This window comes from Aquarana catesbeiana, linkage group LG03 (assembly GCF_042186555.1).
Source record: "Aquarana catesbeiana isolate 2022-GZ linkage group LG03, ASM4218655v1, whole genome shotgun sequence".
Classification (NCBI taxonomy): domain Eukaryota; kingdom Metazoa; phylum Chordata; class Amphibia; order Anura; family Ranidae; genus Aquarana; species Aquarana catesbeiana.
Window position 1 is genome coordinate 77,636,415 of NC_133326.1, and position 18,202 is coordinate 77,654,616.

At 44.0% G+C, this 18,202-nt stretch overlaps 1 long non-coding RNA gene across 2 annotated transcripts in view; it reads left to right on the forward strand.

Moving 5' to 3' along the window:
• Positions 1 to 18,202, forward strand: part of LOC141131452 (uncharacterized) — a 154,527-nt gene that overhangs the window by 4,258 nt on the left and 132,067 nt on the right. For both annotated transcript variants that reach the window (XR_012242779.1, XR_012242778.1), the window contains exon 2: positions 3,325 to 3,384. This is a non-coding gene — a long non-coding RNA (uncharacterized lncRNA). The remainder of the gene's footprint in view (positions 1 to 3,324; positions 3,385 to 18,202) is intronic.

The following is an 18,202-nucleotide window of genomic DNA, read 5'->3' on the forward strand; positions in this document are numbered from 1 at the left end:
CCCCCACCCTTTGTGAATGAGCATGGGGTACATGGTACCCCTACCCATTAACCTAGGGAAAAAGTGTCAATAATAAAACGCACTACACAGGTTTTTAAAGTAATTTATCAGACAGCTCCGGGGGGGTTCTTCTTCCGGCTTCGAGGGTCTTCTTCGGACTTCGGGGGTCTTCCGGTTCCTCTTCTCCCGGCGTCCGGTTGGTTCTTCTCCGCTCTCTCTGGCCTCTTCTACCAGTGTTCCAGTTCTTTTGCCGACTCCTCCACTATCTTCATGCCGCTCTTTTGCCAGCGGAGGCCCGGACTTCTGGCTTCTGGGCTCCTTCTCTTCTTCTCCTCTTCTTCCGATGTTGACACGATGGTCTCTCAGGCTGGAATGCTCTCTGAGCGCTCCAATGTGACTTATATAGGCGGAGACCCCGCCCCCTTATGCCATCACAGTCCCTGGCCATGCTGGGACTGTGAGGTTTTAGGGGGGCGTGGTCACCTGCTGATGTGTCCCACCAAATGCAGCCTTGCCAGTGTCCCATCGAACCCCCCCCCCCCTTTTTCCGTGGGAGCACAGCGGTACTTACCTTGCTGTGTTGTCCTCTCCTGTGGTGTCTCCTAACACAGCGGCGATAGAGGAGTCCGCTCCGGCTCCTCATACTTCCAGTTTTCTCTCTCCCGGGCGCAATGGGAGAGGGAAATCAGGAAGTGACATCAAACTCAGATGACAATCAAACCGCCCGGCCGTAGTAATAGATACTACAAGCATCGGGCGGAAGCTACTCAGCCCTTCGGAAAGTGCCGCAAGGCAGGATAAAAGCCCGCAAATGAAGCGGCGCGTCTGCAATCTCGTGATTGCATAGGCGTGGCGCTTCCCATAGTGCACTGTGTCCGGCGCTGCACTGTGCATGGCGTCCGAACACAGTGCACTTAAGGACCTTTTTTGTATTTATTTATTTTTTTTAAAGGGCCAGTTTCAAAGATATTATTTTTTTTTTTTTTTTTTTTCTGACTGCCTGGAGGGGGGGCGGCGCCCATGCTCCCCCTATAGATGTGCCGCCACTGCATGTCAGAATTTTAGTGCGTCTCAATGCGAAGCAACACAAATGCGACCCTGTGAAAACACTGTCCACTGCAGTGCACATACAGTAATTGACACAGCGTTGATACGCATTCATGAGGTTTCAAAAAATACATCCAACTTTTGTTTAGTCCAATTTTAAGATGTCTTCTAAGGCTAAGATTTTTGTCACTTAATTTTTTGACTGTTCATTCCTAATTACAGTGCCTTAAAGTATTCATACCCCTTGAAATTTTCCACATTTTGTCATGTTACAACCAAAGATGTAAATTTTATTGGGATTTTATGTGATAGACCAACACAAAGTGGCACATAATTGTGAAGTGTAATGCCCCGTGCACACGGTCAGACTTTGTTCGGACATTCCGACAACAAAAACTTGTCTTGCATACACACGGTCACACAAAGTTGTCGGAAAATCCGATCTTTCTGAACGCGGTGACGTAAAAAGCGTACGTCGGGACTATAAACGGGGAAGTGGCTAATAGCTTTCATCTCTTTATTTATTCTGAGCATGCGTGGCACTTTGTCCGTCGGATTTGTGTACACACGATCGGAAATTCCGACAACGGATTTTGTTGTCGGAAAATTTTATATCCTGCTCTCAAACTTTGTGTGTTGGAAAATCCGATGGAAAATGTCCGATGGAGCCTACACACGGTCGGAATTTCCACGCTCCGATCTGACATTTTCCATCGGAAAATCCGACCCTGTGTACGGGGCATAAGGAAAATGATAAATGGTTTTCCAAATATTTACAAATTAATATGTGAATAGTGTGGTGTGCATTTGTATTCAGCCCCCCTGAGTCAATACTTTGTAGGACCACCTTTCACTGCAATTACAGCTGCAAGTTTTTTTGGGGATGTCTCTACCAGCTTTGCACACTTAGAGTGAAATTTCTGCCAGTTCATCTTTGCAAAATAGCTCAAGCTCTGTCAGATTGGATGGGGAGCGTCTGTGAACAGCAAATTTCAAGTATTGCTACACAGGACTGGACTTTGACTGGGCCATTCTAACACATGAATATGCTTTGCTCTAAACCATTTCATTGTAGCTCTGGCTGTATGTTTAGGGTCCTTGTCCTGTTGGAAGGTGAACCTCCGCCCCAGTCTCAAGTCTTTTTCAGACTCTTAACAGGTTTTCTTCTAAGATTAACAACAAAGCCTGGGATATGCCCAGGAAAAACCCAAGCCTACTTACTGACCAGCTCTCTCACTAAACAGGGATTTAGTCCGCACGCATTTGCAAACGCATGCGTAAGCCACAGAGCCTCGCCACTTCACCCTGGTATCTGTGGTCCTAACGCTAAACTATGAGTGTCCCCACAATGGAGGCGCATGCATTCTGATCGATAGATGAGGGCCGGTGGACTGAAGGGGAGCCCACCCCTTCTTAAAGGTACAGGAGCACACCAAACACCCAGCATGTAGCTCAATGGCTGCAAAGGTGTTGGTGCGTTTCTTCTAAGATTGCCCATCTTCCCATCAACTCTGACCAGCTTTCCTGCCCCTGCTGAAGAAAAGCATCCCCACAGCATGATGCTGCCACCACCATGTTTCACGATGGGGATGGTGTATTCAGCGTGATGTGCAGTGTTAGTTTTCAGTCACACATAGCTTGGGATATTTTTTTTATAACCTAACCCTGCTTTAAACTTCTCCACAACTTTATCCCTGACCTGTCTGGTGTGTTCCTTGGCCTTTAGGATGCTGTTTGTTCACTAGGGTTGACCACAAAACAGTCCATACAGCCTGGCCAGGGGCACGTGTTAGGACTGAACCGTATTGAGGGGGGGATGAATGGGGCCATGTATCGCAAGATCTTAGCCAACAACCTCCTTCCCTCAGTAAGAGCATTGAAGATGGGTCTCCAGCATGACAACGACCTGAAACGCACTAAGGAGTGGCTCCATAAGAAGCATCTCAAGGTCCTGGAGTGGCCTAGCCAGTCTCCAGACCTGAACCCATTTAGAAAATCTTTGGAGGGAGCTGAAAGCCTGTATTGCCCAGTGACAGCCCCAAAACCTGTATGATCTGCAGAAGCTCTGTATGAAGGAGTGGGCCAAAATCCCTGCTGCAGTGTGTGCAAACCTGGTCAATAACTACAGGAAATGTATGACATCTGAAATTGCAAACAAAGGTTTCCGTACCAAATATTAAGTTCTGCTTTTCTGATGTATCAAATAATTATGTCATGCAATAAAAATGCAAATTAATTAAAAATCATAAACTGTGATTTTCTGGCTTTTTGTTTTAGATTCCGTCTCTCACAGTTGAAGAGTACCTATGATAAAAATGACAGACCTCTACATGCTTTGTAAGTAGGAAAACCTGCAAAATCGTCAGTGTATTAAATACTTGTTCTCCCCACTGTAACTGTTTAAAGACATGGATGAGCGAGTTTGGGGTGGAGGAACTGGACTGACCTGCACAAAGTCCTGACCTCAACCCCATAGAACACCTTTGAGTTGAATTAAAGTGAAGACTGTGAGCCAGGCCTTCTCATCCACATCAGTGCCTGACCTCACAAATGCGCTTCTATAAGAATGGTCAAACTTTTCCATAGACACACTCCTAAACCTTGTGGACAGCCTTCCCAGAAAAGTTGAAGCTGTTATAGCTGCAAAGGGTGGGCCAACTCAATATTGAACCCTACGGACTAAGACTGGGATGCCATTAAAGTTCATGTACGTGTAAAGGCAGGTGTCCCAATACTTTTGGTAATATAGTGTACGTAAACTCTACATTTATACTTCAGTATGTTTGCCATCATGCCTCAACATATACAATTTTTGTAAGCACATTTTTTGGGTTAATCTGTGGCAAAGTTCCTCACATGGAGATTCTGCTATTAACAGCACTTCCTTGCAAGCTGACAATGCTGCTGCTATTTATGAACTGCCGGTGTTCTGACGAGAAGTGTCCTCCTATCAGATAGTGTTCGCCCCGTACTGCACAGGCGCAGCGCCTGCGTAGTACGGAGGAGAAGGAGATGCCGAAAGTGTCCGAAGTTGATCAGCTGACCATCAGCTGTACATGGCGCTTGGGCACTTATTAGTGATGGCTGTGTAAGAGGGCCCCTCGCGGGCTCGCTTCGCTCGCCATGCTTCGGGCACGGCCTCGCTGCGCTCGGCATCTATTTATTCTTACTCTATGTCCACTTGGATAGTAGGGAATGAACCTGGACACAGGGTAAGAATAAAAGCACAGGCGCCGTGTACAGCTGACGATCAGCTGTTGAACTTCGGAGACTTTCGGCTCTCGTTTGTCCTCTGTACTGCGTCTGCGCAGTACAGGGCGGACACTATCGGATGGGGGACAGTTTTCGACAAGACACCGGCTTATCTTTATCAGCCTGACTTGCGTGTTTTGTGAAGTTGGCCAATAGGCTGCCTCTCTGAATGATCTGTCAGATAGGCAGAAAGACCAACTGAAGGAGAATGTCCAGCAAGCTGAAAACGCTGTTAAAAATTGCACGGTAGAATCTTAGTGTTGTCCGCCTACAACAGGAAATGCTGCTATTGGCAGAATCTTCAGGTAAGAAACTTTGCAACATATTTACAGAAAAAGGAAAACTGTATACAGGAGGTTTGATGCCAAACATGCTGAAGAATAGAAATGAAGTTTAATTTATCAGATTTAAATGTAACTACTGTACTTGGGGGAAAGAAAAACAACTATTACATCATTTAGGAATCGTACACCTACATAATTGGCACATTAGTGGGTTTTGTTTTTAATCACTGAATTTATTTACCTAAACTGCAAAACTTTTATCTTTGCGTAGTGGGAGGAAGGAGGTTTGTGTTGTTCGTATCCCCTTGTATTTTCCCAATTCCCATCCTTGATGACATGGCAAAATGGAAGGAGAAATCTCCCACTGTGCCACATACAGTAGTAAAACCTGAAAGAGGTTTGCGCCCTTCTGCACTCTAAAGGCATCCAGTTCAAGGGTTCACAAGGGGGGTATTCCTCCGTGCCCCATGTGAGGGCTGTGCTTCTCAAACCAACAAACATTTCCCAGCACACTTACCAGCTAGCCTGCAGAAAATACTAATTGACCCTGTATAACAATTCACGTTAAAAAAACAGAGGATTAGTTTGCACACATTTGCAAATATATGCGTAAGCTGCTGTGCCAATGTCAAGGCTCCTCTGTGTACTATGGTCCTAGCTCTATCATTTTCAGAGTCTCCAAATTGGAGTACATATAGCAGTGGATAGATTAAGGGCAGGTTTGCCTGGAGGGAACCCACCCCTCCTTAAAAGCACAGGAATGCACAGGATGTGAGTTGCCCTTCTATATAGACCTTACTGCAAAGGCTAGTTATAGGGTTGGGGTGGTTGCCTCTTTTTTGTACTGTTGGTTGAATTTGATGCGGGAATGCACTGGATGCCTTCAATTGCCATTGTGCTCTTGCTGGGTGCCCTATGTGTCCTTGTGCCTTTAAGGAGGGGTGGGCTTCATCCGGGCAAGCCTGCCCTTAATTTTTACAATTATAGCATTTATACCATAGTACACAGAGGAATCTTGATGTAGGCACTGAGAATTATGCATATATTTGCAAATCTGTGCAAACAAAACCCTGTTTTTAATGTGAATTGTTAGATGGTCAATTTGTATTTTTTGCAGGCTAGATGGTAAGTGTGCTGGGAAAATTGTGTTTGTGTTGTGCGTTGCTCTTCCATGTGCACCTTACTACAAAGGCTAGTTATAGGTTGGGGTGGTTGCCACCTGCACAGGTGTTCCATGCATCCCTGTCCAGATAGTCTTATTCAAGTCAATTGGGAAGCAGCAGCTGCACAGCCTCACACACCCTTACTCGGGGGGCACAGATGCATACGCCCTCATGTGAACAACTCCAAAGAAAAAAATGTATTTGTTTTGTTTGTGCACCATTGGAAAGATTACCCTCACAGCCTGTCGTGTCATTAAGAGGAGCCGAGGGACAGTGGCGGCAGGGACGCACAGCGATTAAAACCAGACAGATTCAAACACGTTATCCCATTAAAAAGTTACATAGTAGGTAAGGCTGAAAAAAGACTATTGTCCATTCAGTTCAACCTGTGTAGGTGCATGTATCAGTGTCTATGCTGATTTCCCATATCCCTGTATGTTGTGTCCTTTAGGATGTCTAAGAGTCTTTTAAAGATATCCATACTCCCTGCATCCACCACCAATTGTGGGAGAGCGTTCCACATCCTTATTACCCTGACAGTGAAGAACCCCTTCCCAGTTTAAGGTTAAACCTCTTCTCCTCCAGTCTCATTGTGTGACCCCGTGTCCTTTTACACTCCCTAGGGCTGAATAGTTTATTTGCTATGCTGGAATCCCCATTGAGATATTTGTAGATCTCTATCATGTCTCCTCTCGAGCATCTCATCTCCAGTGAGAATAAATTTAGTGTTTTGTAGTTTGTTCCTCATAATTGAGGTCCTCCAGTCCCCTTATAAGTTTCGTTGCCCTTCTTTGGATTCTCTAGTTCCAGCACATCCATTTGGAGGACTGGTGACCAGAACTGAATGGAAAACTCTAGATAAGATCTGACCAGAGCTTTATAGAATGGCAGAATTATAATACGGAAGAACAAAAAATATATATTGCTACAGAATCTCCCTGTTATTTACCTTTATACTATTTTAACCTTCATCTGTAGATGACAAGCTCCTGTTTTAAAATCATGATTGTATTTACTCACCAACTGTTCTATTAATTTTCAGCTTTGGTTATGGATTTCTAACCATTCCTTCAGGGAATATGTATGTGGCTCTTAGTTTTCTTATGTGCGCTTATTTCCTGAGGTCAAGCTCTAGAACACCACTGGCTTTAGGTCAGGGAATTGGGACAGCTACGTAATGTGTGTGTTTGTGTTTTTTTTTTTTTTTTTTTTTTTTTTTTTTTTTTTTTTTTTTAGGCAGTTTAATGGTCCATGCACTTTGGTTATTTATAAAGCTGTAACTTAAAGCAGAGGTTCACACAAAAATTGAACCTCCGCTTTTCGGAACCCTCCCCCCCTCCTCCCGTGCCACATTTGACACCTTTCAGGGGGGTGCAGAGTCTACGCCACTTCCTGTCCCTCCGCGCTGTCTGCCGGGACACACACGAGTCCCAGAGACAGCAGGGACCGTTGATTGCGCAGCGCGACTCGTGCATGTGCAGTAGGGAACCGGGAAGTGAAGCCGCAAGGCTTCATTTCCTGATTCCCTTACAGAAGTTGGCGGCGGCAGCACCCGAGAGCCGAGCGACAGTTCGGCCTCAGGTGCTGACATCGCTGGACCCTGAGACAGGTAAGTGTCCTTATTTTAAAAGTCAGCAGCTGCAGTATTTGTAGCTGCTGACATTTAAAAAAAAATTTTCGCGGGACTCCCTCTTTAACTGTAATATATATAATGTGGACATGTATAAATCCAACTATTTGCATGATTTTTTCATAGTTGCCCAGCTCTAGCATTGAAAACCGATTGATTTCAAGGTAGGAGCAATGCTATAGTGAAATTACAGAGGCATACACATTTCTAAAAGGTGATATTGGCTTGTTGAGCTATATCTACCAATTGTATACCAGCACTCACCAGAGAACAGTACTGGAAATAGAAAAAGCTGAATTTATTGCTGAAATCACATTTATTTAACCACTTGAGCCCCGGACCATTATGCTGCCTAAGGACCAGAGGTCTTTTTCCAATTTGGCATTGTGTCGCTTTAACTGCTAATTGCGCGGTCATGCAATGCTGTACCCAAACGAAATTTGCGTCCTTTTCTTCCCACAAATAGAGCTTTCTTTTGATGGTATTTGATCACCTCTGCGGTTTTTATTTTTTGCGCTATAAACGGAAAAAGACCGAAAATTTTGAAAAAAAATGATATTTTCTACTTTTTGTTATAAAAAAAATCCAATAAACTCAATTTTAGTCATACATTTAGGCCAAAATTTATTCGGCCACATGTCTTTGGTAAAAAAAATGTCAATAAGCGTATATTTATTGGTTTGCGCAAAAGTTATAGCGTCTACAAACTAGGGTACATTTTCTGGAATTTACACAGCTTTTAGTTTATGACTGCCTATGTCATTTCTTGAGGTGCTAAAATGGCAGGGCAGTACAACCCCCCCCCCCAAATGACCCCATTTTGGAAAGTAGACACCCCAAGGAAATTGCTGAGAGGCATGTTGAGCCCATTGAATATTTATTTTTTTTTGTCCCAAGTGATTGAATGACAAAAAAAAAAAATATTACAAAAAGTTGTCACTAAATGATATATTGCTCACACAGGCCATGGGCATATGTGGAATTACACCCCAAAATATATTCTGCTGCTTCTCCTGAGTACGGGGATACCACACGTGTGGGACTTTTTGGGAGCCTAGCCGCATACAGGGCCCCGAAAACCAAGCACCGCCTTCAGGTTTTCTAAGGGCATTAAGTTGTGATTTCACTCCTCACTATCTATCACAGTTTTGAAGGCCATAAAATGCCAAGATGGCACAAAACCCCCCAAATGACCCCATTTTGGAAAGTAGACACCCCAAGCTATTTGCTGAGAGGCATGTTGAGTCCATGGAATATTTTATATTTTGACACAAGTTGCGGGAAAGTGACAATTTTTTTTTTTTTTTTTTTGCACAAAGTTGTCACTAAATGATATATTGCTCAAACATGCCATGGGCATATGTGGAATTACACCCCAAAATATTTTCTGCTGCTTCTCCTGAGTACGGGGATACCACATGTGTGGGACTTTTTGGGAGCCTAGCCGCATACGGGGCCCCGAAAACCAAGCACCGCCTTCAGGATTTCTAACGGCGTTAAGTTGTGATTTCACTCCTCACTACCTATCGCAGTTTTGAAGGCCATAAAATGCCAAGATGGCACAACCCCCCCCCCAAATGACCCCATTTTGGAAAGTAGACACCCCAAGCTATTTGCTGAGAGGCATGGTGAGTATTTTGCAGCTCTCATTTATTTTTGAAAATGAAGAAAGACAAGAAAAATGTATTTTTTTTTTTTTTCTTTTTTCAATTTTCAAAAGTTTGTGACAAAAAGTGAGGTCTGCAAAATACTCACTATACCTCTCAGCAAATAGCTTGGGGTGTATATTTTCCAAAATGGGGTCATTTGGGGGGGGGGGGGGGTGTGCCATCTGGGCATTCCATGGCCTCTGAAACTGTGCTAGGCAGTGAAGAATGAAATCAAAAATTTACGCCCTTAGAAAGCCTGAAGGCGGTGCTTGGTTTTCGGGATCCCGTGCGCGGCTAGGCTCCCAAAAAGTCCCACACATGTGGTATCCCCGTACTCAGGAGAAGCAACAGAATGTATTTTGGGGTGTAATTTCACATATTCCCATGGCATGTTTGAGCAATATATCATTTAGTGACAATTTTGTGCAAAAAAAAAAAAAAAATTGTCTCTTTCCCGCAACTTGTGTCACAATATAAAATATTCCATGGACTTGACATGCCTCTCAGCAAATAGCTTGGGGTGTCTACTTTCCAAAATGGGGTCATTTGGGGGGGGTTTGAACTGTCCTGGCATTCTATGCACAACATTTAGAAGCTTATGTCACACATCACCCACTCTTCCAACCACTTGAAGACAAAGCCCTTTCTGACACTTTTTGATTACATGAAAAAATTATTTTTTTTTTTGCAAGAAAATTACTTTGAACCCCCAAACATTATATATTTTTTTAAAGCAAATGCCCTACAGATTGAAATGGTGGGTGTTTCATATTTTTTTTTCACACAGTAATTGCGCAGCGATTTTTCAAACGCATTTTTTGGGGAAAAAACACACTTTTTTAAATTTTAATGCACTAAAACACACTGTATTGCCCAAATGTTTGATGAAATAAAAAAGATGATCTTAGGCCGAGTACATGGATACCAAACATGACATGCTTTAAAATTGCGCACAAACGTGCAGCGGCGACAAAATAAATACATTTTTAAAAGCCTTTAAAAGCCTTTACAGGTTACCACTTTAGATTTACAGAGGAGGTCTACTGCTAAAATTACTGCCCTCGTTCTGTCCTTCGCGGTGATACCTCACATGCATGGTGCAATTGCTGTTTACATTTGACGCCAGACCGACGCTTGCGTTCTCCTTTGCGCGAGAGCAGGGGGGGACAGGGGTGCTTTTTTTTTTTTTTTTTTTTTTTCTTTATTATTTTTTTGCTTTTTTATCTTATTTTTAAACTATTCCTTTCATTTTTATTTTTTTTTTATTAATTTTATTGTTATCTCAGGGAATGTAAATATCCCCTATGATAGCAATAGGTAGTGACAGGTACTCTTTTTTTAAAAAAATTGGGCTCTATTAGACCCTAGATCTCGCATCTGACCACACCAAGATCGGTGTGATAAAATGCTTTCCCAATTTCCCAATGGCGCTGTTTACATTCGGCGAAATCTAAGTCATGAAATGCTCGTAGCTTCCGCTTTCTTAGGCCATAGAGATGCTTGGAGCCATTCTGGTCTCTGATCAGCTCTATGGTCAGCTGGCTGAATCACCGGCTGCATTTTCAGGTTCCCTGTTGGGACAGGAGAGCCAGAGAAAAACATGGAAGACGGTGGGGGAGGGGGGGGCATTCCCTCCCACTGCTTGCAAAAGCAGTCTAGAGGCTAATTAGCCGCTAGGATTGCTTTTACATGAAAGCCGACCGCTGGCTGAAAAGAATGATACCAAGATGATACCTAAACCTGCAGGCATCATTTTGGTATAACCACTCAAAGTCCAGCAACATACCAGTACGTTGCTGGTCCTTGTTAGGCATACATTGTAAACTTTTTTTTCATGCAGCCTGTGGGCTGAACGAAAAAAAGATATTGATCGGTGGGTATGCCCACCATTAGAATACCTCCCTTCATCCACCCACTTCTAATGATGGGCATACATGCACCATTTATATATGCCGAAGCATGGGGGCATCCTCCCGCAAAAGGCAGGAGCAAATTGCTCCTCCACCCACTGCTGCCCCCACGCTTCGGCATATATGCTGAAGTATGTAACTGTGGTGGTGAAATCACCTCCGACAGCGCTGGAGTCACGGCTTTATATATCGTGGGAGCAAACGCTGTTGCTGTCAAGATAAATAAATCCGCGCTGCAACTGAATGGCGTACCTGGAAACAATAAAATGGTTACCAACAAAACACAGTAAACAGTAAAGTATAAAAAATCTGAAAAGTAAACATGGTAAAACATAATAACAATAAAACATTGCAGAATAGAATAGAGTAAAAAAGAGCAGAACAATAGAGAAAAAATAGAGAGAGAGAGAACAATAAAACAACAACTATTTTTGGTTTTTTTATTTTATATTTTTTTTTTGTGTTTTTTATTTTTTTTATTTATTTATTTTTTTTTACACTTTTTTTTTTTAGTAACTTTTAACTTTTGTAACTGGTTCCAGGTTTGGGTCTCTCAAAATACAATGGCATCTTGGGAGACCCTGTGTTAGTGTGCCTAGTCTGTGCAGTGCTGAACCCTACGCTACTCGGGATGGCATAAATAAAATGCCTCTCATGCAGCCGGCTTACTGCATTTGGTTGGGGAAGATGAGGTAGAGCACCGTCTGGAAACAGAAGGGCTCTGACGATCTCTTCCTGGAATTTAAGGAAGGATCCAGTCCGTCCTGAAGCTCTGTATAGCACATGAGCGTTCAGCAAAGCCAATTGAAATAAATAAACAGACACTTTTTTGTACCAGCGTCTGGCCTTACGGGCAACTAGGTATGGCGCCAACAACTGGTCGTTGAGGTCCACCCCTCCCATATTAAGGTTGTATTCGTGGACACAGAGGGGTTTCTCCACAACACCAGTCGCCGTAGGAATTTGGGTCGTCGTGTCTGCATGAAGGGAGGTGAGAACGAAAACATTCTTCTTATCTTTCCACTTCATAGCGAGCAAATTATTATACTTCAAGCAGGCTCTCTCCCCGAGCCTAAGACGGGAATCTACAAGCCGCTGGGGAAAGCCCCGGCGATTAGGTCGCACGGTGCCACATGCTCCAATCTGCTGATCAAACAAGTGACTAAAAAGTGGCACGCTCGTATAATAATTGTCCACGTACAAGTGGTACCCCTTTCCGAATAAGGGTGACACCAAGTCCCACACTATCTTGCCAGCGCTTCCTATGTAGTCAGGGCAGTTTGTCGGCTCTACGTGACTATCTTTGCCCTCGTAAACCATAAAACTATATGTATAGCCTGTGGCCCTGTCACAGAGCTTATACATCTTGACCCCGTATCTGGCACGCTTGCTGGGAAGGTACTGTTTGAATGACAAGCGGCCAGAAAATTTAATCAGGGACTCATCAATGCAGACAACTTGATGGGGGGTAAACAAGTCTGCAAAACGTTGGTTGAAGTGGTTTACGAGGGGCCGAATTTTGTAGAGCCGATCGTATGCAGGGTCTCCACGAGGACGACAGAGTTCATTGTCGTTGAAGTGCATGAACCGCAAAATCTGCTCGTATCGTGCCCTGGCCATGGAAGCAGAGAACAAGGGCGAATGGTAAATTGGGTCAGTGGACCAATATGACCGCAACTTACTCTTTTTATTCAACCCCATGAGGAGGGAAAGGCCCAGAAAGGTCTTAAATTCGGAGACCGTAATTGGTCTCCAAGCTCTGGCAAGGGAGGACTGGGGATTAGCGGCGATGTGTTGACCAGCGTATAAATTGCTTTGGTCCACAATAGATCTGTAGAGATCTTCGGTGAAAAACAGTGAATAAAAATCCAGTGGCGTAAAGTCAACTGTTGCCACCTGAATTCCGGGTTGGCCAGTGAAAGGGGGAAGTACGGGTGCTGCAGAAGTGGTGGGTTCCCAATTCAGATTGGCTAATGCAGCAGGAAGGGCACTATGGGCACGACGGGCTGTCTTTGTCTTCTTGGTGGCAGCGGGACACTACTAGTGCTTGCCACCTCACCAGCTTGAACTGCACTTATGGGACTCGCCACGTCACCAAGTGTTACTGCAGTGCTGGATGTACGACCAGGGTGTACTAGGCCGCTGGTGCTTGCCAGTTCACCAGAAGGAATAGCGGCACTAGTACTGCTCTGCTCCATACGAGAGCCCTGCGGTTCTTGCACTTCAAGGACAGAAGAAGAAGATTGGGGTCTGGTACGCCTGACTCTAGCAGGGACCACAACTCTGTCGTCAGAGCTATCTGTCATGGAGCCGCTGTCCTCTACAGGTTCGTATTCTGAGCCTGAACTTGACAGATGAGTGACTTCCTCTTCACTATCTGTCATGCTCAGAAACGTGTAGGCCTCTTCACTAGTGTACCTTCGATTTGCCATTTTGGGCTCTAAATTTAGGGGTACACTAGTGAGACTCACAGGCAAAAAAGCTCCTGACTGTCAGCGACTGATTCAAAACGCTACCAAAAAACTGTTAGCGATCGCAGGGATCAGGCCTGACTCTGCGAACGCTGCAGTTATGTGTGCTTAGTGTTTTGTAAGTGTCAGTTATCGATTGATACTGCACTTGGGTGGGCTGGGCAGGGCTGGGCCGAGGGGCAAAACGCAGGTGCTAGCAGGTATCTGGGCTGATCCCGCTAACACTGCGTTTCAGGGAACCCTAAACTGCTGGGGAGTATAGATCTGATCGGATCAGTTATCGATCCGCTCAGATACTATAGCACTAAGGGAGGTGTATGCTGCGTGCGTGGGTGTTAGCCGTACTGGCGCTAACCTGACGCTGCCTGGGGCGACGCAGACCGTAGCTGACCCTAAAAATGTAATTTATATCACCGCCGGGCAATTAGGGGGTTAAACCTTTATAAGGTAATAAACGGCGGGTGCCCTAAAACTATAATTAACTGTAATAAACTATAATAAACTACAAAAAACAAACTAGCTAACCAGCGTCACCCGTAACACTTAAACGGTGATCGCTGGTGAAAGGGTTAACTAGGGGGCAATCAGGGGGTTAAAACCTTTAGCAGGTAGTATATGGGGGTCCCTGTCGCTATAAAACACTGACAGCGAACCTATATACTTCCCTAACTAGCGTCACCTGTGTCACTAATACAGCGATCAGAAAAACGATCGCTTAGCGACACTGGTGACGGGGGGTAATCAAGGGGTTAACCTTTATTAGGGGGGTACCCTGGACCTAAGGGGGGTACCCCAGACCTAAAGGGGGCTAACCTAACTGCCCTAACACTTGTAACTGACACAAACTGACACCAATGCAAAAAAAAAAAAAATGCTATTGGTGTCAGAGTGACAGGGGGTACTGGGGGGTGATCGGGGGGTGATGGGGGGTGACAAGTGTGCCTGGCGTGTTCTACTGTTAGTGTAGTGTTGTGCAGACTTACTTGATGTCTTCTCTCCTCGGCGCCGGATCAAAAAGACCGGCTCGAGGAGGGATGACATCACTTCCTTTCCCTCTGTTTACATTACAGAGGGAAAGGAAGCATTTTCATTCGTCGGGAGCGATCGGGAGGGGGTGGCCAACAATGGATGGCCTCCCCCTGACCTCTCATCGCCCGGGAACAAATGCCGACCGCCTCGGGCACCGGGGGGGGGACCGATCGGACCCCCCACCCGCGGAAGGCAAATCACGTATATGTATGTGATTTTGCCTGTCCGTGCCACCTTGCCGACGTACATCGGCGTGAGGCGGTCGTCAAGTGGTTAAACTTGTTACAAAAAATGTTAATATTTTCTGGAGCTCAGAATACTGTGGTCAGCACTTTTTGAAAAAGAAACCTTGCTAGTAAAAGAGATTGCAAACTGTAGCACCTTATTTTTTTTTTTTTAAATCAGATTTTTTATTTTTTATATGCAAACAACATTAAAACAATACAAACAAATTATCCAAACAGAATCACATAAACCAAAATGGACACTACACTGAAGGTGGCCACAAAAGACAAACCAAAAACATATATATTTACCCATAGATAGCTGTATTAAGATGGTCACCTACAGCCCAATATCTGATATTGCAGTATACATAGTACAGATTGGTCTTTACCGATGCCAGGGACATAGACTCAAGCCACTTTGACCAGATAGCATCAAACTTATTCATGGTGTTTCTTGAAAAATATGTATGTTTTTCAAATATCATAATCCTATTAAGATCTGAAATCTAGTCAGATGCAGTCCACGGATGGGGAGAGGTTCACTTAAGGGCAATCTGTCTGTGGGCAACAAAGAGTGCACGCCTAATAGTGTTGCCTATAGAAAAAGTATAAGAGTAGAGATATCACAGTAGCCCAATAGGCTCATAAGTGGTGATAGCGTGAGGGGGAAAAAGCAGCCGATCACCGGCAGAAGACAGGGACATCGGTCCCGCTCAGGAAGAGCTGTGGACAACTCATCTGTGCCGCCTATCAGTGCCCACAGTGCCACCTATCAAGTCACTAATCAGTGCCTCATCAACAGTGCTGCCCATCATTGTCACCTACCAGTGCCCATCAGTACCGTCTTATCTGTGCCTATCAGTGCTGCCTCATCAGCGCATATCAATGAAGGAGAAAAATGACCTGTTTGCAAAATGTTTTAACAAAATATAAAACTTTGATTTTTTATTTTTTTTTCTAAATTTTCCATCTTTTTTTGTTTTGGCAAAAAATAACCCCAGAGGTGATCAAATGCCACCAAAAGAAAGCTCTATTTGTGTGAAAAAAATGATAAAAATGTAATTTGGGTACAGTGTTGTATGGCCGCGCAATTGTCATTCAAAGTGCATCAGCGCTGAAAATTGGTCTGGGCAGGAGGGGGGTTTAAGTGCCCTGTAAGCAAGTGGTTAAACCTCAGTGTGTTTGTTCAATGGACACATGTTATAAGGGAAATATGTAGGATTCCACATCTGGCTTGTCTGGATGGATGAATCTCTCTGTGCTGTGCTTTTGTAGCCACTAGTAGCTGTCAGAATACCCAAACAGCAGATACATCTAATTGGATGCAGCTGCTGTTCAGTTGACAATTTTCTGCCCAACTCCTTTTAATTTTTCAGTTGAAGGATGTCAGGCGGTAAGGGGACTACAGGGCCACCCACTATGTGAATTTCATCTGCTTCTTCAGGAATTGCCCAAATTTGAAATCGTGTAAGGCCAGCTTTATGTTGATTCTTTGTCTTTTAATGTTTGCTGAATCACAGGCACACAACAAATAGTGATAAGAAATTCAGACACTTTTCTGGCTCTCCTGCTGCATGCTTGTTCATTTTCCATGGCAGTTGTCATTGCCAGCAAGATGGCACCCGTGAAGCTACCAGGTGGCCTGTCAAAATCATTTGCACCAGGCCAAACCTTTCTTTACCCTTAGTTTTTTTTTTATAGCATATTGGAAGGGTTAAAGTATAACTAAAAGCATTTTTTTTGATACAGTGGAAAGGGATTGGAATCAATATCTGTTTTTTATGTGCCCCTGTTGGAGAGAGTCACCCCCTCTATTTGCCCCGATGACCGTTATCATGGAAAGTGAAAGTAAAAGAAAATCCCACATTTTGGGTAGTCATCAAGAACAGGTGGCCCCATTGGAAGATTTACCCCCACCTTTTGTTCAGGTGACAAGTGCAAAATTTTGCATCTTTTTTTCATAACAGTTTCATTGATGTAATACAAAATATCAGACTTGCAGAGTCAGTATTCACATATCAATACAAGAGGTTAGATATATAGAAAAGGGAAGACCAACATGGTCTACAAAATCAAGTTGGAGATGGCGATGATTTAACTTCTGCTATTTATTGTCTCGTTGAATGCCATCTCCTCATTGATTTTGTAGACCATGTTGGTCTTCCCTTTTTTGCCTTTAAGTGTTTGACAGACTAGAAAAGTAGACATACTCTCAATCACTCAAAGGCAGGGCACAAGCTATTGTGATAGTGTCTAGAAAGAGAAAGGGGTGAGAGAAGGGTATGGAAAGAAAACGCAGAGGGGTCAGCTGTGAAGACTCGTTCATTCTCCCACCCCCCGCAGTAGGACAACTGGTTGGCCTTCTATGTTTTAGGGGCAAAAGAGTGGACTCCCCATGGTTTAGGTCAAGGGTCTCCAAACTATGCCCCCCCCCAGTTGTTCAGGAACTACAATTCAATTCCCATCATGCCTAGTCATGTCTGTGAAGGTCATTTTTACAATGCCTCATGGGATGTGTAGTTCCGCAACAGCTGGAGGGCTGTAGTTTGGTGACCCCTAGTTTAGGACTGTATGGGTCCAAGGGCATGCCAGTGCCCAGCACCTAGGGTCATATGTCTCAATACACTGAACATTTTGGATTTCTAATCACTTTTTGTGTCAATGAGAATGGTTACCTGGACAAAGAGGGTGAATCTACATAGCGGGACCACAGAGGGCAATAAAAACTTGACAGGTGTTCTTATCCTTTCGTAATAAAAAGTTTTGACTAGACATAAACTTAAAGGGTTCATTTAGATTAGGATTTTAGAGCCCACTTACAACATAATTCTGTACATTGCAATGCACAAAAAAGATCTTGTGCAATTTCCTTTTTCTGGGCAATGCATCTGTTCTGCACACGTGTGTGTGTGTGTGTGTGTGTGTGTATGGCAGCGCACTGTAGTTGTGCATTGGATTGTATTTAACTTTGCACTGTGGCACACCTCAACTTACATCTAAAGTGCATTACTGAGGGTGAGGTAATGTGTTGCAGTGTGAACAAGGCCTTGAGATTGAGGCAGCCTTAGGTTAGGTGTGAGAAGATGTGGGCAATTTGTTTACACATATTTTTGGACCTTGACCCCTACAAGAGCATATATTGGGTTTTTGCTTCTTGTTGCTCAGAAGCGCAGCTTATAGCATGCGTAATAATAGAAAGAGAAAAATAGAGCACTTATGTTCTCTAACAGTATGATTTACTGAGTTAGGCCTTCAGAGAAGTATTGAGCCTGTGTTCTGTACCTGCATTGTTTAATTGGTATTTCTGCAGGAAGTTCCCAACACCCCTATAGGAAAGGCCACTTTTTTTTTTTTTTTCTTATTTTAAACAGCAAACAAGTTTAATGCAGTACGGCGTATGAGCAAGATGAAGTGAATAACATCATGCACTTCATCTCACACGTGTGCAGAGATCTTGCAGGCTAGTTATGGGATCACCCTGAAGGTACTAGTGACGTTGCCCTCCCAGGGGTCACCTCTGCGTCCAGCACTATGTCATTA